Source organism: Haliaeetus albicilla, chromosome 12 (genome assembly GCF_947461875.1).
Source record: "Haliaeetus albicilla chromosome 12, bHalAlb1.1, whole genome shotgun sequence".
Classification (NCBI taxonomy): Eukaryota; Metazoa; Chordata; class Aves; order Accipitriformes; family Accipitridae; genus Haliaeetus; species Haliaeetus albicilla.
This window is the reverse complement of record NC_091494.1, coordinates 32,701,468-32,726,927: the sequence shown is the minus strand read 5'-3', so window position 1 is coordinate 32,726,927 and position 25,460 is coordinate 32,701,468. Positions and strand designations below refer to the sequence as shown.

At 47.9% G+C, this 25,460-nt stretch overlaps 1 long non-coding RNA gene across 3 annotated transcripts in view; it reads left to right on the top strand.

Annotated features, from left to right (window-relative positions):
- LOC138688134 (uncharacterized) overlaps positions 1 to 25,436 on the top strand; it is a 97,084-nt gene extending 71,648 nt beyond the window's left edge. For all 3 annotated transcript variants that reach the window (XR_011327184.1, XR_011327182.1, XR_011327183.1), the window contains 2 exons: positions 16,424 to 16,526; positions 17,982 to 25,436. This is a non-coding gene — a long non-coding RNA (uncharacterized lncRNA). The remainder of the gene's footprint in view (positions 1 to 16,423; positions 16,527 to 17,981) is intronic.
- Positions 25,437 to 25,460: the final 24 nt, after the last annotated feature.

Below are 25,460 nucleotides of genomic sequence, written 5' to 3'. Positions count from 1 at the left end.
GTGACCTGGGAAAGGAATGTGCAGATCTCGTGAAAGATTTCCTATCGGCCACTATGTGTAAGGGTAGGCCAGCATCATTCATTTTATAATAGAAATTATCTTTCTCACTTATTCCTCCCTGCCCCAGTTTTACAAAAGAAAAACATTGGGAGCCAAACTAACTTGTCTGAGGGCAGAAGATAGCTGTAAAAATAACCACTGCTGATATCAACATCCAGGGCTCCACTATTAATGTTTGATATTTTGGTCTCTTCAAGCTGCCAGTCAAGTAAAGTGGAGAAGGCAGGAATTGCCATATATAAATGTCCTCAGTGCTAAATCTGACTGTGAGCCATCAGAGTAAATAAGTTTGTTTCTGTCTTACCTCGTATTCATGTAAATGACCATGGCCAGTGGAAGTAAGCCTGCATAAGGCCAGTGTGAGTGGGAAGCGGTGGTACCGCTGGCTTCAGGAGTGTAAGGAGAACTGAACTTTGGCTACCAGTTTTCAGGGAGTTAAAGAGAAGGAAGCATATTCCCCAAGGCAAACAGCGGAGACCCATTTGGAATAAATCTGCTTGCTGGCTGCACTCCTCATTCTGGCAGTCAGCTCATTTATGATTCAGGCCAAGTTTTGCACTATGGTCAGCTTTAACTAATAAAGATCTAGCATGGTACCTTGCTAATCTCATTAGATGGAGAGGTATGTTTTGGTAGCGGTTTCTGGGGGAGGACAAAGAGAGGAATATGTTTAGCAATTCCAGCTCAAGCCATTTCTGTCAGATTTTTTTAAAAGTGTATATATATATATAAGTATATATAGCATACACATACATATATATATATATGTACATTTCTGCTGTTTCTACTTAAATCTTCCACTAAAAATAGTGGTACCAGAGGCCCCAGTTACCAGTCCCCAGGGATAACTGCATTCCAGGCTATGGGGACTTAGAAACTCCAGTAGTGTCATTGCTCATGGCTGGGTACTAATCCACAGAGGTCTTGGGGTCCTTCTTGTACCTTGCTTGAAGTTAGACATACTGACCCCCCCATCAAAGTCCAGGAGGAGTTGTGATGTTAAAGCCTGCTGATTTCAATGCCTTGCCTGGTGCCTCATTGTCAGGTTTATTTTCAGTGACGCCAATGGATATTTTTCCCCCCTCTGAACTAGGCTTTAAAAATACCAGGAATTGGGCCAGTGTTAATAAATGGCAGTTCTTTCACTTGGTGTACGAGGCATCGCCCCACCCTGCTGAGCCAGGGTCCTCATGGAAGGGGAGAAAAGGGAAAACCTGGTTCTCTCTCCTTTTCTTTTTTGTTCCCAGACCGCTGAGGCTCTGTGCTGGTTTGTGTTAGCTTTGAAGTGCTGTGTGGATCAATTGGCTTTTGACACTGCTCCTTGGGACGTATCGGCAGGCTTTGCTCTACCCTCTCTCCTGATGGTAGTATTTGCCAGGGGAGCCTCAGCCGTGGTTTCAAAACAGGGCCTGAACTGGACACGTCATCGCTGTCCTCCACATTTGGACGCTGTAACTAATGCAAAGAGGGAAACATATTGATGTCGTGGGATACACTTGATTAATCAATTGGTCAAGGTGGTGGCACAGAGGCTTTGTTGCCCCTTATAAGGTTGTTCCTTCCCCTTTCCTGTGTCACAACAAGGACGTTGTTGTGTTTTGCTGAATCCTTCCTTGCTTGGGGCCAGTCATTTATCAAAAGAGATTTCCATCTTGGACTAATAATTCATCTCTTATTGCAGCCCTCACTGCTCCGAGGGCCCATTTGTTTCCTCTTATCACAGTCTAATTATTTGGTGAAGGAAAATTTCTGACTATCTTGGGGCCAGTGGCCGAGAGTTCAGGAGAACCTGGCTCCCAGGTAGGGACATGCTTGTGAGCGTGGGAGAGGGCTTTCCAGGGGGTCGGACCCCATCTGTGGGACTGCTCCTGTGGAAGGGAGGACGGCGTGGGAGTCCAGTGGATTTGACATGAAACGCAAAGTGTCTTTCTTTGGCTTAACTTTCCCTTTGTGCATCTTTCACAGACAGATGCTCCCACGTGCATCACACCCACTCATCTCCCACCACCCACTCACTTGCTTTCTCACACACAGACACACTCACACTCTCACACATACTAATAAGAAATCCTGTAGATTATGTTTTTTGGTCTCCCCCTCCCCCTCTCCCCTGGAAAACTGGGAACAAAAAGAGAGTAAGAATTTGTATTTGTATATACTTGGCCAGTGCTGGGATTATAGAAGGGAGGATGGGTGGATGGATGAACAGATAGTAATCACAGCAGCATAATTAATAATAATGACAGAAAGGCATCCTGCTCCTATTAATAGTGCATGCACAGCTTTAATCAGCTCTATCCACCATCCGACAGGAGACTTTTAACTAAATCAATTGCTAGTTTCTATCAGAAAGGTTGTTCTGACCAGACTGATGGAGGGATCCCCTTGGTTCTTTATTTCAAAAAAGGAGAAATTATTAATTTATTATTAATTTCTGCATCTTTATCTGACCCAGGATTTCTTTCTTTTATTCAATGACCCCAGTGCAGCTCGGAGGCCATGGAGGATGCATCAGGCTGTTCTCCAGTTGCCTCTCCCCTGGCTGAGCATTCTCTGCTCCTCAGTCTGCTGCCTCTTGAGCTCAGTGCAAAGCTCTGAGATGGCCCTGGACAGCCAAGCTGGGGAGAGAACTATTAATAAGGGCAGCAGGGCTGTCTGCAGTCACTATGCCACTGCTATCTTCCTACCACGCTCATTGCTTTATAAAGCATTTTGGAATCACCTGGAGCATGAGAGGTGCTCTATAAAATCAAACTCCATCTCAGTCTGTCTTGCAGCCATTCCCCTACTCTGAAAGCAGCAATAAATTCAGCTGGGCTAGTAACAGCCAGTTGTACCACTTCAGAAATTTTCTTTAAAGGGAAGTTCTAAAATTTCGTTGGTTTATTAAGCATATCATATGTATGAATTGTCAATTGATGTATTGCATGCAAAAGATACATTGAATATAATAATAACCTTTCCCAACATTTCATTTTGAAGCCCCATTTACCTGAACCAAGCTGCTTCCAATAAATATTTCACAACATGTTTCTCCTCCACAAGTGCGCTTACAACTTATGAAGCAAACACAAATGTTTTAATTCTGACAAAATGAGCATCTTTCATGCGCCAGCCTCTATTCAGCACATAGTTTTGTGGCTAAATGGCTTTCTGATTATCATGTCCCAGGATATTACTTCAACTGAAGTGATATGAAATGTCATTAAAAAGTAATGTTCCTCCGCTTTGACAATCATATTAGTAAACATTGGAGGGTCTGCAGGTTGTATGTCAGGCAGGCCGACACTAATGGGTTTATTAACATATACAGTAGCACTTTGTCAAACCTCCTTGTTAATCTAAATTTTCAGGTGACAAAAAGAAAGGGGGGGGGGAAGAAGATGATATTTAAATACTGTTTAGGTTGGACCACAAGTTAAAAGAAGCCAGGAAAGCCTGAGCAAGGTCGGCCACTCCGTGGGCTGCTTCCCTGGACTCACCCAGCCCTCACTCCCAGGCGGGGGTCTTCTCCGAGCTGATGGGGAGCATAGACACCTATCCTGGAGAAGAACAAGTGCAATGCATAGGAAAGGGCACAAGTGGATTTGATTCAGCATTGGGGGTGAATTGCTGCATCCCCATTTGAGCCAGCAGATTTACGGTACAGGAGCAGCCAGGGCTGGGGTCTGCTGGGCACTGTGGGAAAGTCAGGGTATCTGCATAGCAAACATAAGAGGGCAGATGGAGTTACAGGGACAAACGGTGTATCACAGGGATGTCAGGGTCCCAGGGACATCTACTCTGAAGTGTGTAAAGATATTTGTGCCACCTAAAAACTAATTCTTGGGAAGGATCCAGGCAATGTTGCTGCGTAGCCTAGGCATGGCACTGAATAATGGGGCTGTGTGGCTTTTTAGAGGCGATGGAGGGCTGAGGCCAGATTTCCCCCAGGATTCAGGCAGAGGAAGGATGGACATCTGAGCTTGAGGCAGGGTTGTGCTCTCTTGATGTCCCCAAAAGATGGGACAGGAATGGGGAGTGGAATTTCAATTGCTGCTGCTGGGTTAAGTGACGCTGAGCCCAGCCCAGCCGGTACCTGGGCAGCAGCCCTGGCTGGCCTGCCGAGGGCAAAGGGGGCCACATGCTGCCGGGGGGGCTCTGGGCACCTTTGCAGAAGCCCCTGCGGTGGTGGTGATGCCAGCCAGTAGGTTTGGCTCCCAGGTGAGCAGCAGTGAGACACAGGCTGTGCTCTCGCTGCTCCCCACAGCAGTGATGGAGAACTGAATTTGGCCTGTGGAGAGTTACTTACCCAACAGCCTCAAATGCTTCCCCTTGGGATGCTAGCTAAATACCTGTTTCCAGTTTTGTTCAAACAGTACCATCTGCTTGATGGGCCAGAAGCTCTTCCAGCACGTACCAGACAGAGGTGGCTGGAGGTGCAGAGCAAGCGAAATGGGGCTGTGGGGAGCTACCCCAAGGGGATCTTTGGGGAAAACCTGTTTCCATGTGGGAAATTAATTGCATCCCTGCACCCACTGCCTCCTCCTCCTGACTAGCAAGACTTTGGAAGGGGCGAGTAACAGCAGCGAAACTTTGTGTAGTGAAGCAGATTTCAGGGCTGCACAAGATGCCTGGTTTGCTCCGGCACTGGGGAGAGGTGGCACTGCATCGTGTCCTGGGCCCTGGTGGGGTGCTGGAGGTGGTCCAGGGTTCCCACGCATGTAGGGAATAGCACTGTGCCCTTGGGCAACCCTACAAAAACAAAGTGGTGTGTGCAGGGCTGGCTGCATCGCGAGGCCCTGCCCAAGTCCTTATAGCAAGGTGGGAGCCTTAAGGACACCACTGAGTTTGGGAAACAGGAGGCATCTGAGGTTTCAAATTGTCGAAGACAAACCCACCTCTCTCTCCTCAAATATCCTGGCTTAGAGAACCACAAGCTGTTTAAAATCAAGTCCTGAGCTAGCTGAGAAAAAGGGAAGTCAGATGCTGAAATTTGGGCACATGGCCAGACTTCAGTCCCCAGGGACACATAAAGCCTGGAGGGATCTACTGGCATCTCTGGGTCCCCCAACACACACCAAGTCTTGGCTATTGGGGTCCGTCATGTATTTTTTTCCCTGCAGAGTGGGATGATGTGGGTCTATATGTGGCAGAGTTGTCAGGCATATTCGTAAGGATGCTCTGAAGTGGCAGTTCCCCTTCTTCTTCTGAAAAAATAACCGGACTTGATAAGGCTGCTTGAAGGGACCACTGACTGCGGGGATCCCAGGGCTGTGTTCATTCTTTTGGTTCTGCATTAGGAGGAGATAACTGCTGAGTTGGGTGTTTCCTCGCGCCAACTCTGCACTCGCTACGGGGTAAGCGAAGTCAATGACTTGCCGTGGTTTTTATTTTTTGAAGCTGGGAAGTGTAAGTACAGTGGGACCTATTCTTGTCCAAATGACTAAGCCTCCGCCAGCCTGGAGCTCTTCATCTTGGCAAACAGATGGTGCGTGGAGGAAAAGCGATGCTATTCATTGCGCTGAAAGGCCTTTGCTTTCTGGAGCGGCGCCTTAAAGGTACAATGGTTTGGTTTATCAGACTGAGCAGTACTGGGTGTTCAGGTGCCATACAATAGGGCAGAGTTGCAACCGCAGCCTTGGACAGGTCCCGCCTTGAGGGGCCAGGAGGGATCTGTCCTCCGCTGGTGTAAGTTGGCCTCATGTGGCTGCGGAGAGCTCAGCCATGGGGCAGAACAGTGGGGCTTGAGGATCCTTTGGGGCATGTTAAGGAGGAGACATCATTTGTCAGTCCAAGAGGGAGCCTCCTTTTCTGGAGCCACTTAAACCCCCGTGTGCCCTGGAGCTCGGCAAGATGCACGTTCCTGGTGTGCAGATGCACCAGCCATGGTTGCTGCCTCTCGCCAACTCTCATCGTTTTGGGAACTGGTTGAATTGCCAAGCTGAGACTGCAGCTGGGCCCGTGGCGTGAGCGCCCTTTGCAGATAGGCATAGGGCAGCAGCCCTATGCCCACACAACCATGCATGGCAATTTCCACCCAGGCTGGGAAACCCACCTATTCCTTTCCCTGCCTGGCAGCACAACTTCTGGATCTGCAGCCTCTGTCTTCACCCTTTGAGCCACTTCATCAGCAGGTGAAACAGAGGCTCTGGGCAAGCCAGTGCCTCTGCTGCTGGGAGTAGCGCAGAGAAATTCAGGAGCGGAGTGGGGAACGTCATCCCAGAGAGCATCTCCTTCCCTGCTCCTCTCCCTCCAGCCTGCAACCTTCCCCTGCACTCATCTTTCCTCTGCACCTCCTCTTATGCCTCCAAAAATAGGCTGGTTGTGCTGCCGTGACACTCGTACCTCTGACAGAGGAATGGGCCTTATAAGCCCTGGGAGTGGATCCTGTCAATCTGGTGGTTTCTACTTCGTTGGCAGATAATTACAGCACAGAAAGAAAAAGTATTTGCTAAAAGCAGGAACTTAATGAGGTTTATAAAGGACGCTTTGTCCAGGCAGCTACTGGAGTTAATAAAACTCACCCTGGGCTCTGTAAAGGTCTGTAGTGCTTAAAGTCTGAGTTTTGCTGTTGCCAGGCTGTCAATTTGGGGCTGGCATTTGTGAATACTGTCTAATAGTCCACAGAGAGCTGTGGGGCTGCAAAGGGTAATGGGGACTCGAGGTTGTGCAGAAACAGCTCCTGAGCATCCCGGTTTACATGTAAGTTGAACAGGCACGGCCGTTCTTGCGTGCTAGCCAAGGAGTTTGGTTGCTGACGAGCAGCACAATTTCAGACTGATCGGGTCCATGTTTTGAGATAGCACTGCAAACTCCGAGAGATTTTCTGTTTTGAGGGCTCATTATTATTAAGTGCTTGGTATGTTTGTCTTCATTTGATCTCTTCTAGCTTAAAAGGTCAGCAAGACTCAGTAGCAAAGCACTCTGAAGATGAAGAGTGGGTATGGATTTTTAATGCCACGCTGTCATCCCTGCTTGTGTGATCCCATTCCCGGTGCTGACGTGGGACGTGACCACAGGGTGCGGGTGCTGACCAGCACCCACCTATCCCAAAATAGCTGTGACCCCAAAGGTGCTCATTTGGTGCACCAGGAACTGCTGCCTGCACTTGAAGCTGTTGGTTGTTTCTGGTGCTTACAATTTTTTAATTTCTCAGTATAACATAAAGGCAGTGGGAACTGAAGAGCTGCTGAATTGGTAGTTTGTTTGGGGGAGGGATTTTCTTCTCTTTTCTTCTCTTTTTCTTCTTTCCTCCAGTAGCTGCAGTAGAAAAAAAAAAAGTTTAAAAAAAGGGAGGAAGGGCCTGGAGGCAACAGGTTAGAAAACAAATACCGGAAGAATGAGAACTGGAGTTATTTGGAGAGCAGAGTTATTTGCTTTGAGTCCAACATCTTTTTTTCCTTTGATTTTTTTTTTTTTAAGAAAATGAAAATAAAAAATTTTCTCAAAATAACCCCCTTTTTTTTTGTTTAAAAACTTTAGACAAACTTTTGGTGTTGCCTCTGCTCAGGATAGAGTTTGCAATTTAATAACCTTGTTGTGTTACAAATCCTGAGACTTCGTGACTCCTGCAGTAGTCCATCTGCCAAGCAGAGAGCATTTCTTGACCTTTTAAAGAAAGCCAGAGATAATGAACCATTTGGACTGTAGGATGCCCTAGCTGCTTGGAATAAAATCAGCATGGCTGTGAATTTTGGAGAGGAACAAACGTGCAGCTCTGAGCCAGCAGTGCGGGCTGAGAGTTCGCAGTGATCTCCGACTGCAGTAACAGCCATAAACTCCTTTAAAACAGTTAATAAATCAGAGGACATAGGCAGAGTGAGATGTAGGCTTCACAGGGGCTTTAGAAAGTGTCTTGAAAGGTCCAGAGAGGGAGGATTCGACTGGCTGCCATTGAGCTTGAGCTTGTAACTAGCAATTTTTTCTCCTTCAAAAATCTCATCAGCTCTTGAGAAATGCACATGCTGAAGAGGCTGATGCTTTTTGGGGGGAGCTGGATGTCAGAAGCTGCTTTCTCTGTTATTGACAGCGTTGGAAATGTGCAGTGTGTGCCACACGTTTTGCACTGTGGATGTTGGAGGTGCAATGTTAAAAGATGTTGCTTTCATCCGTGTTTTCTGTGGTGCGTTTTAGTTCTCTGAAAATGGAAACCTGAAATATTGCAGCTTCACAGGTGTTGTCCCAGGTCAGGTGTCCTTTCTTAGGTTAGAAATGTTCCCTAGTGAGCACTGCTGGCCCATTAATGAAAGGGCCCTTGTGCTTCTCAGACAATGAGGCTGGGGAGAGGAGACCGAGCACCCAAACAGTCCTTCCCGTGGCCCACCACAGCAGCACTTCAGATGGGCATCTCCTGTCCTAACCCTGAAACTGCTGGCTCCAGCTCCCATGGGCTCAGCACCGAGCAGCAGCTGGGGCTCTGCCAGTCTCTGAGGGCTCCCACGGAGAACGAGAGGACCGTGGTTCTTTGGTCCATTCTGGAGACCAGCAGATGTTCACGGATGATCCTTTCTGCATTTGGCTCATCAGGTCTCTCCCACTGCCTGGGAATTTGCACCAGGGCTGTAATTTTCCTGCCTCCTGTGTGTGGTTGCTCATGCCAGTGCTCTCTGCTTCGCCCAAGTGGTTATGCTCTTTTCAGCCACTGGTTGAATTACTCTGTCCCTTTTCCTTGCCTTTTCCATGGTATCTCCATCTTTGCAGCAAGCTTAGCACAGGAGCACCAAGCTCCTGCCTGGCTCTTCTCTTGCTCCGTTTGTGCGGCTGGGTGATGTTCCCAGGTCCACGGTGTGGACCCGATTTGGCACATGTGTACGTGAACAGGGACACACGGACACACACACACATGTGCACACGTGCAAACCTGGCACAGGATGGGGCTGGCAGGCTGGCACAGACTTTGCTTTCATGACCTCCTTTCCATCGCATCCAACTCACTCTGCGGTTCCAGCAGAAAGGATGTAGAAAGCTTTTTGGGTGGAGCAGGAGAAGGGATGGCTAACGCGGTCCAGCCCTCGCCTCACTGGTGCCATGGAGAAATGCATGATTAATTTGTTTAAAACATCACTGAGGATATGTGTGTTCTTCCCATGCCATGAAACCAGAGCCAGAGCCTTGGTCTGTAATTCTTTTAGGGAAAGATGACATAGTTGGTCTTGATAAACCATTAGTTTAATGTTGATTAAACCATGGTTAAATTATTTACGTGTCTAGCTATTCATATGGTACATAAGGAATTTATTGTAATGGGATGGATTGCCATGCCTGGTATTAAAAACTTGCTGTTGTGCTCACTAGCAACTAGCTGGCAAAAATAAACAAATAGGATGGTAGGGGAAGGACTTTCTACATTGCCACTGTAGTATAAATGGAGCTGTCATTTATACTGAAACAGCATTAGTTTTATGGTGATTTTTAGACACAGATCTCATGTCATAGCCTGCTTTCCTGCCAAGGAAACACAGGCAGGCTTGCTCTCCTCTAATGGGGGTTCCCAAAGCATTGCAGAATGTGGCCACCGCTGTGGTGGTGGCAAAGAGCCAGGTAGGACGGTCGCTTAGTGCCATAATAAGCAATCATTTAGCTAAGGGAAACCTCCAAAGTCAACGCTTATAAGGAAAATCCCAGGACTGTTTTGGTGTCTGGCAGAGCAGATGAAACACCAGGCTGAAGGGATTTCTCTGAGAGGTCTTCCACTCTCCATACAGTATTTGCTTTTTTCCTTCAAAGCTGAAAAGCTTGGCACATGTATGATGCACCCCACACTATTGGAGGCCTGTTTATACTGGTCGCTGGAGGGTCTTCTTGTTGCCATCATCTCCAGGAATAAAACGTGGACATTAGAAATGGATGTTCCTGAGTCTGCCTTCATGCCCAGGCTGGTTTCAGACCCAGGGTCAAGGGTAGTTAGGTTAGAACAACACCCTCTGCACCAGCGACCTGCGGAGGAGCATGTCGATGGAGTGCTGCCTTTGCATTCACCTGTCTCTCCCTCCTTTGCCATGCAAAAGCTGAGGACAGGGAAGGAAGGAAGAAATATCCTCTGGGGATGGCCTCAGCTCTGCCCCGCTCTGAGGCTGCATGCAAAGCTGCTGCAGGGCTGGGCTGGGGAGGTGGGTGCTGGGGCCCCGTGGAGGGCAGGGAGGAGGTGGCACAGAGGAGGAGAAGGTGGGTGGAGAGGGACCACTTTCATCTGCTCTGCTAGCAAGCAGTTGAGGTGAAAGCTGGTCACAATGGGAGGGGTTCAGGCACATTTTAGGAAAAAATCAAATTACTTTTTTGTGGTACGATGAGTTAAGAGAAAGGATGATATGGCGTGTCAGAGAAAATGGTGAACCCCTGAGATGGTCCTGCCTGTCCTGTGTTGCTCTGGTAGCCTCCAGGGAAAGCTTCAGAATTTTGACAAAGCCCAAACTTTGGAAATTTTGAAATGTTGTCACAGAGCCCTGTGCACTACCCTCCTCACTCAGAGGGGCTCCCACTGATGTTATGTTCCTAGGCTGTATTGGGGTGGTGCTGCTGGTGGAGGGGAGGCAATGAGCCCAGAGGGGTTGGGGCATGTCGGAGGGGGCCCTCACGCTGGCGTGGCTCTGCCTCCATGAATTCCCAGGCCCATGGTTTCTAACACTCTTCTTCAGGACACCGAGGCAGGTTGGGTACCGTTATGTTGTCCTTATTATTGATCTATAGACCGATAGATCCTGCTGGCCAGGTGAAGATCAACATCTTGGTATATATATGTGCCATGGCTTGATTTCACCCAGCATGGGTGGGCTTGCTGGGTATCAGAAGGTGTTTCCTAACATCTGTGCTACTAAAAGAGTTTAGAGGGCCTGCTGGGGCCCCAGGGAGTGAATGACATCTTCTCATGCCCAGTGCTCATCTGGCAAGCTCAATATGCTCCTCAAGGTCATTTTTTAGGCCAGCCTTTCTTGGTGGTCACAGTCGGGACTCAAAGCCATGGCTTGCTCCAGCTGAGGGTCTCTACAGCTCCCTTGAGACTCGGGGAGTCTCATCCCTGGGAGCTGGAGGTGCTGGCAGGAGGATTGAACTGGCTGGGGAGCCTATGCCTCTTACAGCTCTCACCTGCCAGCTCCAAAGCCTCAGGTTTAACTAAACTCCCAATAGTCTTGCTTTCCCACATGCTGTTCCCAGGCAAGAGGCTGAACACTGGTCGGGGTCTCTCCCATCACCTTACTTCAAATAGCATTTCTTCCCCTCTGCCAGCGCTGAGTTTCTTTGCTTGCATCCCACTGGGATACAACTCCTGACCCCAGATCTCGTACCCAAGTGCAGACAGCAAGAGCCGTAATCCTCTGGGGGCTGATATTGGGGTTTATTTTATAAAGCCTCATGTCTTCCTTTGGCCATCGCTGGCGGGTGGGAGGATGTTAACTCAGCTCCTGTGCGGATGCCTGTAATAGGAACGGTGCCTGGGGAGGCATTTGGTCCTCGTTAGCAGATGCTCGGTAGCTGTTTTGTCATTTTTCTTGTTTGTCATAAAAAATAAATACAGTTTAATAGATGATCTTACAGAGCAGGTTTTGGCAACAAAATAGACCGTGTCCCATTATAAACTTGATGTGTATAATTTAAAGCAAGATGGAATATAAAACCATTTCCAGCTCAGATGAGGGAGAGAGACACAGATTTAGGTCTTGATTGTGCTGAAATGAAAAACAGCACATTCTCGGATAGTGTATTAAATCAGGCATTCTGTTTTATGCAGTCCAAACTATAAACAGCCTTTTTCAGAATAATTAATCACATCATTTATTTTTTGGTTTGAAAAGTTTGGGGATGGGATTTCTTTCATTTCTTTGCGTATTTTTAGAGATACCGTATGCAAAAGAGCATCCCTAAACACCACAGAAGATTATTTGGAGACCAGGGAGGACTTTAAGGGGATGTTCTTGTCAAAATCCCATCCGTTAGCAGAGATTTAAGAAATGCCCTGAGGAGCCCTTGGGAATGCCATGTCTGATGGGGAAAGCTGGGCTCTGGAGCCAAGGCCAGGGACATGACATGGCAGTGGGAAGGTGAGTGGCAGAGGCAGCAATGCAGCCAGTGATGTGCTATCCATCTCTGCTTTCCCAGACCAGTGTTAAGAGCGGATTAGTGGGGACTGGGAGTGTCTGTTAGCAGAGGATCCTCCTTGTCTGACCCGCTGGCCTGTGGTGTGCTCACCTTCCATCCAATGTGGAAAACCCGCCTGTTCTTCTTGGTTAAACTGGGCAGTTAATTCCTACTGGGATTAGAAACGGGACAGGTCTCCACTATCTGCGCTGCCTCTGTCATCCTGCAGAGCTATGAGCAAAGGACCCAATGCCCCACCACTGCAAATCAGCACAGCTTTACTCGAGCTGGGAGAGGGATGCAGATTTCTGCCAAGGAAAGAGAGAGATCCAAAGCTCATTTCCTCCATCCTCCTGTTACACAAAGCAACACTGCTCCTCTGGTTTTGGAGTGACGAGGCTGGCTTGCCTCGATCTGCTCTGGCTGTTCAATTCTGACTTCAGCAGAGCCAGTGTAAATCCAAAACAGTTCTAGGGAAGTCAGTCAAGTTCCTGACTCAAGGCTAGAGGAGATAGGAAACTATTCACAGCTTGTATTTAGCTGTTGACGTTATATATAAAAAGCTGGCTGAATGCAGCAACAATGTGCTATAGGCAGGGCACTAATCTCTGTTGTTATTAAGTTTCCTGACATTTCCCATTATTAGAGCTTCTTTACAGTTGTTTATAGGACTGCAAAACTTTAATCTTTTAGGCTGAAAAACATCACCCATGTGCTATCCATGACACAGGTAAGGCTACCGGGTGAAATTTTGCTTTTTCTTGATTTTGTCACAATCCACGAAGCTGCACAAACCCCAGCTGTGTTAAAAATAGCACTCGATAAAGCTGCAAAGTCTCGCACCCCCAGAGGAGTTCAAGCCAGCATTCCTCCTGCCTGAGCAACCCTCACTTGTGCCATGCTGTACATGTGGGTACGGGTTTTAATATGTGATTACATGCTGCTTTCCCTATGGGACCCCACCGCCTCTCTCAGTCGGTAGGAGCTGTGCCGAGGTACACCGGGGTAAAGGCAGGTCTAAGAGATGCAGTGGCAGAGGCAGGACCCCATCCCCTAGGGCCAGCAGCATCTCGTCTTAACCATGCTATGTGGAATTATCTACTCATCCCTGGCAATAAATAACCCACCAAGTCATACAGGAAACCTACCCTGCTTCTGTAGCAAGAGGCTATACACTAATGTGCATGTACAAGAAGGTAAACCAACCTTTTTTTGAGCTGGAAATTGGCAAGTTTTACTGGAAAACCAAACCAGTTTGCTTTGGCTGTGCTGCTGCCCATCCTCATGGCAGCTGTGCTCCTGCTGCCATTCCCTGGTTGGGAGACTTAATGTTGGAGGTGTTGTGGCAATATGTTGGAGCTGAAATGTATCGGCTTCATGCCAAAATAATTCACTTAGGGTTGTTTGGCTTTTTTTTTCCGATGAAAAATCAAAATTTCCTCTGCAAGATGAGACATGATTTCAGTAGGATGGGAGAGGATTGAGTGGTGGTGGTGCGGGAAGAGGAAATAACTTTCTTTAAAAAAACCACCCTAAAAATGACTTTTCCTTTGCAAAATAAATTTTATAACACATTTTTCTACCAGCCTTAATTTTGAACAGTATTAGCAGTTTGGTGCCAGCTCGATGAGTGCTGGAGCAGCTCACATTCCGGTAGAAAAGAGGTATAAATCCTAGCATCGAAACTGAGGCTGGCAATGGGCCTTTCTTGCTGGGACCCTGTGGAGTACCCCCTGTGTGGAGGCAGGAGAGGAGACCATCTCAGTAGGATCAGTGCACAAAGCTGTGGTCTTCTCACAGCTATATCAGAAATACAAATTCTGCAACGAACCATTCAAGCGCAGAAATGTATTTTGTCTGTCAGATGGCTGATACAATAGTTGCGTGAATAGAGAGCTGGGTTAGTGATGGCATTAGATAACAATCTCATCTGGGGAGAAGTTGTTCCTAAAGGGTCTGATCTGGGCTTCCACACGATGTTGTGTTGCATCTGCTCAGGACTGGCCACCTACTGTCACCAAAGATGCATGTGGAGTTGCAGGACAGTGACTTACGGGGAAAGGCGACCTTGCATTTCGGATGCAAGGCTTGAATTCAGTTCATGGTTCTACACTACAGTTTCTTTTGCCCACGTGTTGGTCTCCTTGTGCCACCAGCAAGGCATGGAGCCACCGTGGTGTCCAGGGGTGGGACCTCCCTGGACCTGGTTGTATTTTATTAATAAGCCAAAAGAGAGCTGCAGGCTTCAGATGCCATTGCAGCTGACGGACGGGGTCAGGGTGTGTGTGCATGTTCTGAGCCTCCGTGAGCTCTGGCTGTTTGTCACCCCCAAACCCAAAGAGGAAAAAATGCAATTTTCAGGACATAAAGAGCAGAAAAGGTTTCACTGCTTGCTGGTTTGCTTGAAGCAAACGGATCAATAACATTTGATACATAACTAAATAAAACCAAGCCAGACCCCAGCTCACTGGATCTTCAGGAGTATATTTTGCGGCTGAAAAGGTGGCTTTTCTCCTTGGAAATGGCACTAACTGTTTTCCCTGTTTTGTGGGTATTAAGGGAAAGAAATGGGAACTTTTCTGTTATTCTTTCTGGTTTGATCTGGCCTTTGTCGAGTGACACCCTGAACGCTGGTTATCAGCACTCGAGCTCCTGCCCCTGTTTGCAAGGCTGGTGCAGTTTCACCGTAGTTGCTTGTCCATGAGCAGATTTGATCTTGAGGAGTGATGGTGGATAGAGGATTTGCCATTTGCTTCAGAGAAAGAATAGCTGGTGGTTCACTGCATTCCCAAGTGAAGTTTGTGGGGAGAAAGGAGGTATTGAGCAGGCATCTTCTGTCGAAAGCATTTTGTGAAACTGTAATTTTCCAGTTTGATATTTTTTGGTAGAGTTTTTCTATTTCTAGAAATATTTCATGGAGTTTTGGGCCACTGATTGGCTTTTCTCCACCACTGTAGGACTTTTTTTCTCAATCAAAAAAACCTAATTTTCCTTTGTGTTGCTCGTTCTCAAAGTGCTGCCCAGAGCATGGCCTCTCCTCCAACTGTGCAATGGCTGATGGAAAACAATGTCCTCTAGCTTCTATAGTGAGAAGGTCCTACACCTTTCTTGTACAACTGCTCCCATGGAGCTGTGAGAGGAGGATGGTTTACCACCGGGTGAGATCTCTCTAATGTCGACAAACGTGACTGTCTTTTAGTGGATCTAGAGACCTTCCCCGTGTGATGGAGCCTCCAACCTCTACCTCTCTGGCTAGCAGGACAGTTGCAGCTCAGCTGTGTCCCTGGGCACTGGCTCTGTGTCCTCCCCACCTCACCAGTGCCACGCTAAGAGAGGTCAACAGGGAGCTGAGCACTCCGTGGTGATGGAGACCTCGTGTTTGTTTTCCCTTCTCACTGGCGAGCTATGCATCTCCTGAGGAGCAGTGCAGGAGCCAACAGCTGGTGGGAACCGAATGGCTGTGGTGAAGTAATGACAATCTCTGGCGTAGGAGCTCTGAGGAGCTCCTCTGTTATGTGCTCTGCCCCCAGAATGAGTAAATAAAAGCCTCCTCATTTATTTATGATGCAAATAGCAACTGTGCATTCAGCTCTAGGATTTGTTGATTATTTATTTAGAGCCTCTTGTCTCAGAGGCACTGGCTGTTTGCGTGCGGGAGGCATCTGTCTGGGTTGTTTACCCACAAATAGACATTTTGCTTAGGCTGTGGCTGCTAATGTTTTTGAAAGCCTGCTGTGGAAACGGAAATCCTTCTGGGGAGACACAGATCCCCTGGTCCTTCCTCTTCAGAGTCAGTTGCAGCAGCTCACAGTCCCACTAGCCCCTCTGAAAAATCCCAGTTGCACCGTGTCCTGCTCCTGTGGAGCAGTTGAACACTGAGAAACTCTGGGCATGAAGGTTTCTACTGTGATAGCACCAAAGAGTGACGGCTAAAATCTAGTTGCTGTATGTCCTTAGTCTCAAAAAGCTGAAGGGAAAATGGGTAGGAGATGGATATAGGCAGGCATGAAAACAATGAAACAGTATTTGGCCTAATATATTAGTGATGGTTGCTCAGGACCCCCTTCGTCTGCCCCCATGATGGGAGACAGAGTGTTACTCTGTGCCAGAGGTGTTGGATTTGTCTTGTTGCGCAACCAGACATGAAAAGAAGCTTTGTTGAGTTCCCGGAGACCTGGGGAGTGAATTGGTGCTGCCTTGTGACTGTTATCCCAAGGTGCCTTTAAATACTCCTGGTTCTTCTCAGATTGGTGGCTAATAAAGTTTTGGTACTTGGCTTTTGGAAGCTAATGACACTCATCCTTCTCAGATCATCCCCTTGGCTTTGACAGTTGATGGAGCACAAGTGTTCCTGCAGAGAGCACCCTGTTAGTGATCCATGGCATGGACCAGACCTCAACTCCAAAGCTTTGGTGAGTACAATCCTGGACAGCATTTTCTTTGAGTGTAAAGGCAAGGAGAGAGAGCCTTGTCCCAGCAGATGGATTAGCCCAGAAGGGTTAGGTCTGGTCGCAGTTGTGGCACCATCATGGGACTCAGGGAAGAAAGGCACCAGCGGCTGGCCCTGGCCTGCTGCCACTGTCTCATTACCCACCAAGTTATCCTTGCTGAAATGTCTGTCTTTAAGTATCCTGTGCAGAAATCCCTTCTTTGTAAAATGATGCCACAGTCAGAGTTTTAGAGGTGAGAGTTGATTTTTTGAGATTTCTTTTCAAAAAGCTGTATTTACCCTTTTCTTTGACGGCCTGTCTTGCAGTCTTAGGGCCTGTGGGTAGGAATTATTTTCCTGGTACCCCATGGTGTGTTTTTTCAGGGTAAAATCATTTATATCCATTAAGTCTCAGAACTGTGAGGTGGAAATAGAAGAATTAATTCATACTCTATAGCACAGCTGGCCAGCCTGCAACAGAGGACGATTAAATCCAGACTTAGATGGTCAAACTTAGGCACCTAACTGAGTGACTGAAGGCTCTGGTCCAAGCTCAGATCATTGTAGGTCTTGGATCTCTTCTCTTACAGACTAAGAAAAGGTCGCTGTTAAGCCAGATAGATTTTGCTTGGCTCCTTCACTCATGGCAGGATTTCCAGGGCTTTCCAGGACTTCAGCCATTCTGATGGGTCTTCTCTGAATCCTCTTCCAGCTTTTCAGCTTCCATCTCAAGGTGTGGAGCTGCCTAGGACCTTACAGATAGGATCCAACCTAAATTCTGGATACCTTGTGCAGGAAGCCACCCCAGTGGTTAGTGGTGAAAACAACTGCTAGCTAGTCATGAAAAGTCTGTTAGAGCTGACAAAGTTGAGAAAAGGGGGGATGTCCAGGAGCCTCTGGGCTTGGAGAAGGTTTGGAGTGGTATGGCACTCCTGTGGCAAATAATCAGTGTGTGTCCTGGAGGGACAAAAGAGGCCAAATACAGATAAAGAGCAGAGTAATAAATGTTGTGCCTGGTCTGTGTGTGTGTCCCCAGATGTGTACGCATCTGAAGTGATTTTGAAAAGTACTCAAATACCGAAGAAACCTACAGACATGCACAAATGGGGCCTTGGTGACTGTCAGTGTTTCACCTGAAACACAGTATCAGCTGAACGGAAGGAGAGCTGGGGATGGGCCTCGGCTCTGCAGCTGGGCAGGATGCAGCCTGCGGCTCTTTTCCACGGGCGGCTGTGATGCCCAACTGGAAGACCCCTGCTCTGGTACAGCACTGGCCGCTGGGGCTGGGGTGGGTTCTCCAGCCACTTTGGTCTCTGGGCTTGGCCTCAGTGAGTGATGAGAGTGAATCTCATTGCGGGGCTGGGATGAGGAGGGGGGTAACAAATTGTTTAGAGGGCCATGAATAGCAGCTTTCATCAGCTGTCATTTCCCATTACAGCTGACTCAACATGGAAATGCAGCGCAAGGCCCTGGCAGGAGAGGTTCCCCTGCTTTCTGAGTCCCAGACAGCTCCATCCACAGTCTCCTCTGGCTCTTTGGAGACTGAACCTTTCGGCTTGAACCTGCTACAGTGACTGCTAAAGGGCTGGCTAGACCCAGCAGCTGCAGAACACTAGCTCAGCTCTTGCTTGACAGCATGGAGAGGGGGTCAGAAGTGACCAGGACCTTGCTGTGAGTTGATGTGGATGATGCACAAATACAAACCCTTGCAGACTTGAAGGAGTTCTGCAGCACCTAATCTGAGCGCAAGGATGCCAAGTGCATGAATCTTCAAACAAGACCTTATGTACAGAGAGCCTTCTGCCAAAAGGTAGCAGAGAATTTGATGTAAAAACAGAAATATGCTTCAGTTGCCTTGGAATACAATATCCTCCTGAGCTGGCTTGCATATCACTTCACAGAGATCAGCTGTCCACCAAACTACCAGTACCTCCCAAACTTGGCTGCTTTTCAGTGCTTGTGGGATGTAGTATAAAAAGAAAAGGAGGATGATTGAGTGTCTCTGTTTCCAATTGACCGTGGTGCAAAGTGCCTAAATCTAAGCCTGAGGATGGAGCTACACCCTGTGTGTATGGATGGTTCAGGAGTTCTTGGTGGCATTTCTGGTTGGAGATGGGTGTGGTGGTGCTGGGAAGGAAGGAGAGCTTGGAAAAGGAGTTTCCAGCAGGGAGTAGCCAAAGGAAGCTGATAGTTTTTATGCCGATAAATTGAAACTGGGATTACAAAGGCAGAGAGTAATTCTTATGCTCTGAAGCACATTCATTTGCTTAATTCTGGGTTTGGGTGGTTGGTACAGGACAGGATGGTGGCCAAGGGCTGAGCACGGAAATCCCCAAACCCCATATCTGACAGAGTTATTCACTTTCCTTTATTGAACAGTGTGTGCGGGCATCAATATGCCAAGTGTGATGGCTGGTGCTTGCCAGTGCCCAGAGACGCTGTGGATGTGCATGGCAGGGAGGGCTGGGATGAAGGAGGAGGAAAAGCCACATTGCTCCAAGGCCAAGCAGACGATGGAGCAGAGAAGGGGTGTGAAGGACAAATAACACTTCTGCAAGGGAGAGCCTTATAGAAGCAGCTGCTGCACTCTAGTTACTCGATGTCTCCCCACCTGCAGCTCCCTTGAACCTTCCCTTTCATGCCTTCAATCTTTATTTCATTTGATTAATAAAAAACTTCTTTCCTCCTCTCGGCAGAGATACTGGAGCGCAGCCCACGGGTTGGGAGTGGAGGGAAGGAATAGCTGCAGCTTGGCTTTTCCTCTCTGACCACCAGCCAGCTTTCTATCTCGGGATTGATCCAGCAGGAGCACAGGAGCTCACATCCAAGAAGCCCCAGTGCTCTGCCAGGGCCACACAGGTAGCAAAGAGCCCGATAAAAAGTCAAGTACAACATCTGGGAGCCTTTTTTTTCTGTTGCCTCCTCTGTATTTCAGAGCAGTAACTCTCTGATGTGCATGGAGGGCTTGCCAAAGCTCAAAATGCTCCAGTCTCCCACATGAACACCCCTGCGTGTGCACAAATGCATGCCCGTGTCTGTCTAGGAAATCTGGATCAGAGGACCACAACTATATTCTGAAGTAATATGTTGCTTGTGAGACCCTGAGGTCCTTTGCAGGAGAACAAGTAGTAGGCTCTTCTGTTTGGCTTTTTGCTCAGCCTTGGTGCTGCCGCCCCAGGGCAGAACGGGCTGGGGACAACTGACTTGAAGATCTTGTCCTTCTCCCTTCTCCTGCTTCTCCTGCATCCTCCCCTAAGAGTCTAAAACTGCAGCTAGTAGATAAAGGAAAATGAGCCAAAATAGTTGTGTGAGAAGGAAATGGATCCAGGCAAGGGGGAATTGGCCTCCCTTGCTGCTCATCGGTGATGCCCCACGGACTGTCAATTAATTTGCTTTCCCACCTGCATCCCGGATGGTCTCAAGCAATGGACAGCTTTGCAAGGGGTAGGAATCTGCAGTCCTGCTCTCCCTGTGAGCAGCATGGCTCTGGTTTGGAAACAGTCAGCATCACTAAAGGGCTGTGCAGTCTAACAGCTTGTTTACGGTGGTTTTTCCTGGTGTGTACAAGCTACCGAGGGCCTGTAGAGATGGAGACAAGGAGAAGCCTTCCTGATAGCCAGTGCTCAGGCAGGGAAGCAAGATGCTGCTGGGAAACAAATGGGAAAACAGAGCCCATGGGAGATGAACAAAAGGTCAGAGTTGGCCCTCATGGTCGAGGATAGACAGGTTGACTTCCTGAGCCCATAGAGCCCCATTCCCATAACTGGGTATTTTGGGCCATATTTACCCCCTCCATAGCAGCAAAAAATGATTTAGTTCCCACTTGTTCTGTGTTGGAAATCAAGTACCTTAAAAGGAACCACAAGCTTGGAGAAGGGGTTTCATAGAGTCGTAGAATGGTTTGGGTTGGAAGGGATCTTAAAGATCATCTAGGTCCAACCCTCCTGCCATGGGCACGGACATCTTCCACCAGACCAGGTTGCTCAAAGCCCCATCCAACCCGGCCTTGAATAGTTCCAGGGATGGGACAACCACAATATGTCTGGGCAACCTGTTCTAGTGTCTCACCACCCTCACAGTGAAGAACTTCTTCCTTGCATCTAATCTAAATCTACCCTCTTTCAGTTTAAAGCCATTACCCCTTGTCCTATCACTACATGCCCTTGTATAAAGTCCCTCTCCAGCTTTCTTGTAGGCCCCCTTCTCTTCTCCAGGCTGAACAACCCCAACTCTTTCACAGAAGAGGTGCTCCAGCCCTCTGAGCATCTTCATGGCCCTCCTCTGGACTCGCTCCAACAGGTCCATGTCCTTCTTATGCTGGGGGCCCCCAGAGCTGAACGCAGTACTCCAGGTTTAACTCTTATTTTCTTGTCCAAAGGCTGGTCTCGTGACAGAAGTGTTGACTGAACCTTCCTTAGTCTGGCAGGGATGGGGCTGCCTCGCGCAGGCCTCCCTTGCTGCCTGCTGGGCAGTTTGCAGTGCTGCGAGTGCCCAATTTTGTTGTCTTTTGGGACATTCAGGAAGAAAAGTGTAGAATCCGTTCTTCGCGCATTCAGAGGGCAAGGATTTGATGCCAAGGATGGGCTCATACAAAACTTGGCTTCAGTTTTGGTCATGGTCTCTGAATTCTACTGTCATGAAACTATTGGTAACAGTGAGCCTCTGCCACCAGGCAAACACAGCCATGGATTTCACGAGTGGGTTTGAGGCTAACAGTTGCCAACCTCTACCTGGATGCTGCAAGGTTTGATGTTTGCATTTCTTACTGGTGCTTTTCCTCTTCCTCGTCTTACTTTGCATTATTTATCCTGGCCTTTGGTGGCTGTACTTAGGAATGGTTGCAGAGGTGACTTCAAAATTTTTAAATGTTCAGATCTGCAAATATTTTCATGAATGCAATCACAAAGTAGAATTTGGTGATTGCCAACTGTTAACAATAAATAGTGGTTCAAGAAACCATCAGATCTGATGCATTTTAGGAGGGGCAGTGAAGCATCCAAAATGCACCCAGTAAAGTTTGTGAATAACTATTTTCTCCTTTCTCCTGAGAGATGTCTTATCCAGCCTGGGAACGGGAGTATGGCCATGTAACTTGACTGAGTAATCACTAATACCAACAAATAGCTTAAATAGATTATTTCCTAGCAATAGAACTAGCAAATGATGTTCTGTGAGCCATCCAGCTGAGAGACAGCAACAGAAGTGAAAAAAATTATTTCAGGAATTAATTGTGAGCAGAGAAGGAGTCTAGTGTCAGTGGTGCAGGAAAGAAACAAGAAAAGGAAAAAAAAGAAACCTACAGGAAAACATAATTTAAACATCCACAGAAGACACGCAAATGCAGACGTTTGCTCAGTGAGGGGCCTCTGGATTTTTCCTAATGAGCTCTAATGCAAAGAGGAAATTAAAGAACTCTGTTTTCCACTCTGCCCAGTTGCAAAGCGTCTGCGCAGGGAGCGGGGGCTGGTGTGAGGGAGGAATGCTGTAGTGCATGCTGACGAGTGGAGGACTGGGCCAAGGAAGAACGTTTCTGCTCTCAGGCTGACAAACAGTACTTGTCGGGTTTTGGGTTTTTTTGACAGCGTATTCTTGTTTGTTAAGCAAAGCAGAAAACTAATTCAACAAAACGGAGACTTTAAGCCTGGATAAACTTCTTGACAGAGTGTTTTTGTTTTTTCTTTTCCTGAAAGGGTCTTCCAAGATGGTCCAATGTCTGAGACCATTTCTTTTTTGAAATAGAAGCATCCAGTTTTCTAGTCTATAATACTTTTCATTTTGAATTGTAAGCTAAGTATAGCATGAATGGGGCTTCTTTGCCGAAGGTTTGGGAGAATTGAAACCAAATGTTTAAAAATTATCTATCCAAAATGCTTGGCTTGACTGAACTCAGATGACTGTTGTTTTTTTAAAGCTGTAAACAATATTGAAATTCTGACTGTTTATCCCCATATGACTTGAGAATTGTTTACAATTTTTAGACATTTTTCAGGAACTAAAAACTTGTTTCTCATGTATATTTATGCTGGCAGCTGCTATCTAAAGGACAGCTCAGCTTCTCGAAAAGTAGAAGCATATGACAATTTTCTCTTTAGTAAAGCTGGTAAAATATGGGGTGTCAAACCAGAATGAATTCCCCTGGCCAGTTTGGGCAGCCAGGCAGCAGTCGCATCCGGGCAGGCTTCTCTGCGGCATTTCCCTCCGGGGCACTGGTGCCGAGGGTCCAACATGCACCATGAACCCCACGCTCTCCCTGTGAGCTCCCCAGCTCCGGGGCACATTGTGTCTGAGAGGGGTTTAGGTGGTGGAAACGTAGAGACTCCAACTTTGGATGGATATTCCCGCGCTGCCTGGAAAATGAGCCATAGCTTGTTTGACCAAGGTGGGATCTGCACCCGGGATCTGGCTGCGCAGGGTGCTGCAGCCAGGGCCGGGCTCCAGCTGGAGACCAGTCAGCTCTTCCATTAATAAGCTTTTCTGAGGCAGTGAAAGCCCAGATTTGATCCTGATGGCAGATGTGATGATGTTTACGGGCAGTCCATTACTACACCAGCAGCATCTTCCAGATGCCTCTTACATGAGTGTCTGTTCTGGATGACATGGCTTGTGCCAGCCAGGATAGCTGCGGACCAGGGGGAGCACTATCTTATATCTTTATAATTCCCGTGGCGGGCGGCTAGAGACGTGTCTATGGGATAGGATGTGCCCCTGAAGTGGGGTCCTTGGACTGTGGCTTCACTTTGGACAATAGACCCTGTCTGAGCTTAGCAGATGTACTCTTTTGGTCAGAAGAGCTGATTAAAAAAAACAAATAGGAAATGACTCCTGGCAATCCAGCAAATCCTGTGATGCTGCTGAACTGATAAAGTGCTCGGAGGGCCCTGGCTGGATGCTGTCCTCTGCCTCCACCAGCCCTGCCCAGCCCTGCGCCTCGCTGGAGTCCGCCCCGATCGTGGGGGAAGCCTCTGGTCAAAGCACAAACCCTTCTGCCCACCCCAAAGCTGTGGGTCCCGGAAAGCCGCTGAAGGCTGTTTTGCACCAGCAGAGCCCTGGTGAGCTGCGGACAAGGCAGCGTGCAGCTGAAGGCGTGCGGAGAGGCAGGTAATTAGATTCGTGACTGCGTTTGCCCTGTCGATATGATGCATTTGGCCACTTTCCTCTGTGCTCTTAAACTTGTCCTTCTCAGGAGAATTTTTCACTCCATTGCCATAGCTTCTGTGCCCAGCCATGGGGGGTCTCCAGCAGTGAGCAGTATAGAAAATCTATTGATTCTGTTCCATAAGCCCTGTACAAGGGAAGGTAAGTGCTCCCCAGCCAATACCTCTCAGTCATTTCCTTTAGATGTTGCTCACATGCCCTAAATCACAGCTGTCGGTGAGAGAACAAAAGAAATGAGCTGGAGAAACTGTGGCCGAGCAGGTCTAATCCTGTCTACCACATCACCATTGCCCCAGCGTTAATGGAGGAACTCACAGAGGCCAGATGCTGGTGTGTCTGTGAAGAAGGACCCTCCGTTACCAGGACTATTCCAAGTTGCAGGAGAGGAAATAGCAAAGAGGTTTGGCAAGAGAGACGTACTTGTGGCTGATAAGCTGTGTTTGAAGTTCCTCTGTTGCACTGAGGACCTCAGGTAACAGACCAGCAAATTTGGCCTCCAGAAGTCACACAGTTGTCTTAAGAACCATGAGATGATTATTACTGTTACTCCTGTTTAACAATGCTGAAATGTAGGTGCTGAGTCTTTCTTGAAGAGCTCCCAGCAGCTTTCACCATGAGCTGGGCTGTCCGTAGGGCAATTCTTGGTCATCAGATTTACAAGATCCCAGGCCAAGCGGTGTGCTCGAGGCTCAGCACAGTGTTGGCCTTCGCTAGCAACTTCACACCCGGATAGATGATGCATCCAAAGCTGCGTTCGCACGGTGCGGTACTGAGCCTGAGGGCAGCGTCGGACCTGAATTCAGAAGAGTTTTCCCCAAGGAGCAATGAGCTGCACTGCCTCCGGGATGGAGCGAGCTTGAGCAGCTCGCCAGCCCCTGCGCAGCAGTGTGGACAGGCGTAAGATGAAGGAGGTATAATTTTTTTCAAAAGCCATGGCTGGCCAATGTCTTAGGTAATAAATGCTATGAATTGAGGAATGCAGCCTTGTTATTGCCTGGCGGAGGGGAATTCATTCTGCACATTGGCTTCTCCAGAGTTTTCCGCCTAGGCGTCGTTGACTTCTTACCACCACATAGATATTTCTGTATTTCAGCAAAATTCCCCACTTCTAATCTGGATAGTCCTTGCTGGGTGGAGTGCAAAACCCACATTGTTAACTCCGGATAACGGTAATTAAAAGAAAATAAAATCAAAGGTGCTCAGAAGAGAAATGGAAAATATTTCTGTGGAAGCCAAAAGATTATATTAAACTTCAGTGGTTTAATAAAATATTATGAAGTTTGGGAGCATATTTTCCCTGGGACTTAATCTGTTTATACATCTAAAAAAGTAAATAGAATATCACTTTACTTGACCACACAGAAAACCTGATATACAGGGGCTGCTCTGCTGTATATATTTCTTGGTGAATTGCTTCCACCTCGGGTTTCACGCAATGCACCGTGAGTTGGGTCCATTCCTCCCCTTCCAGGTTGGGGGAGAGCAGGAATTCATCAAATTCGGTGGCGAAATGCTGTGGACGTGGCAGGGCCAGCCAGCGATGGCTAAGGGGTGAATGGCGGGGGGAGCCAGAAAGACCTGACTTTTCAAGGTTGTTTGCCATCTAAAGAAAGGAGTATGACATTAAACTTGCCGGAGAAACTTGAAGTGGAAGATAAGGAGTCGTGGAAACAACGCCAACGATGCCACAGGGGAGTTCACAGCAGGCAGAACCCCCCCGACTGCCGTGGAGTGTGTTAGCTTTAGGAGACTAAAATCAGAC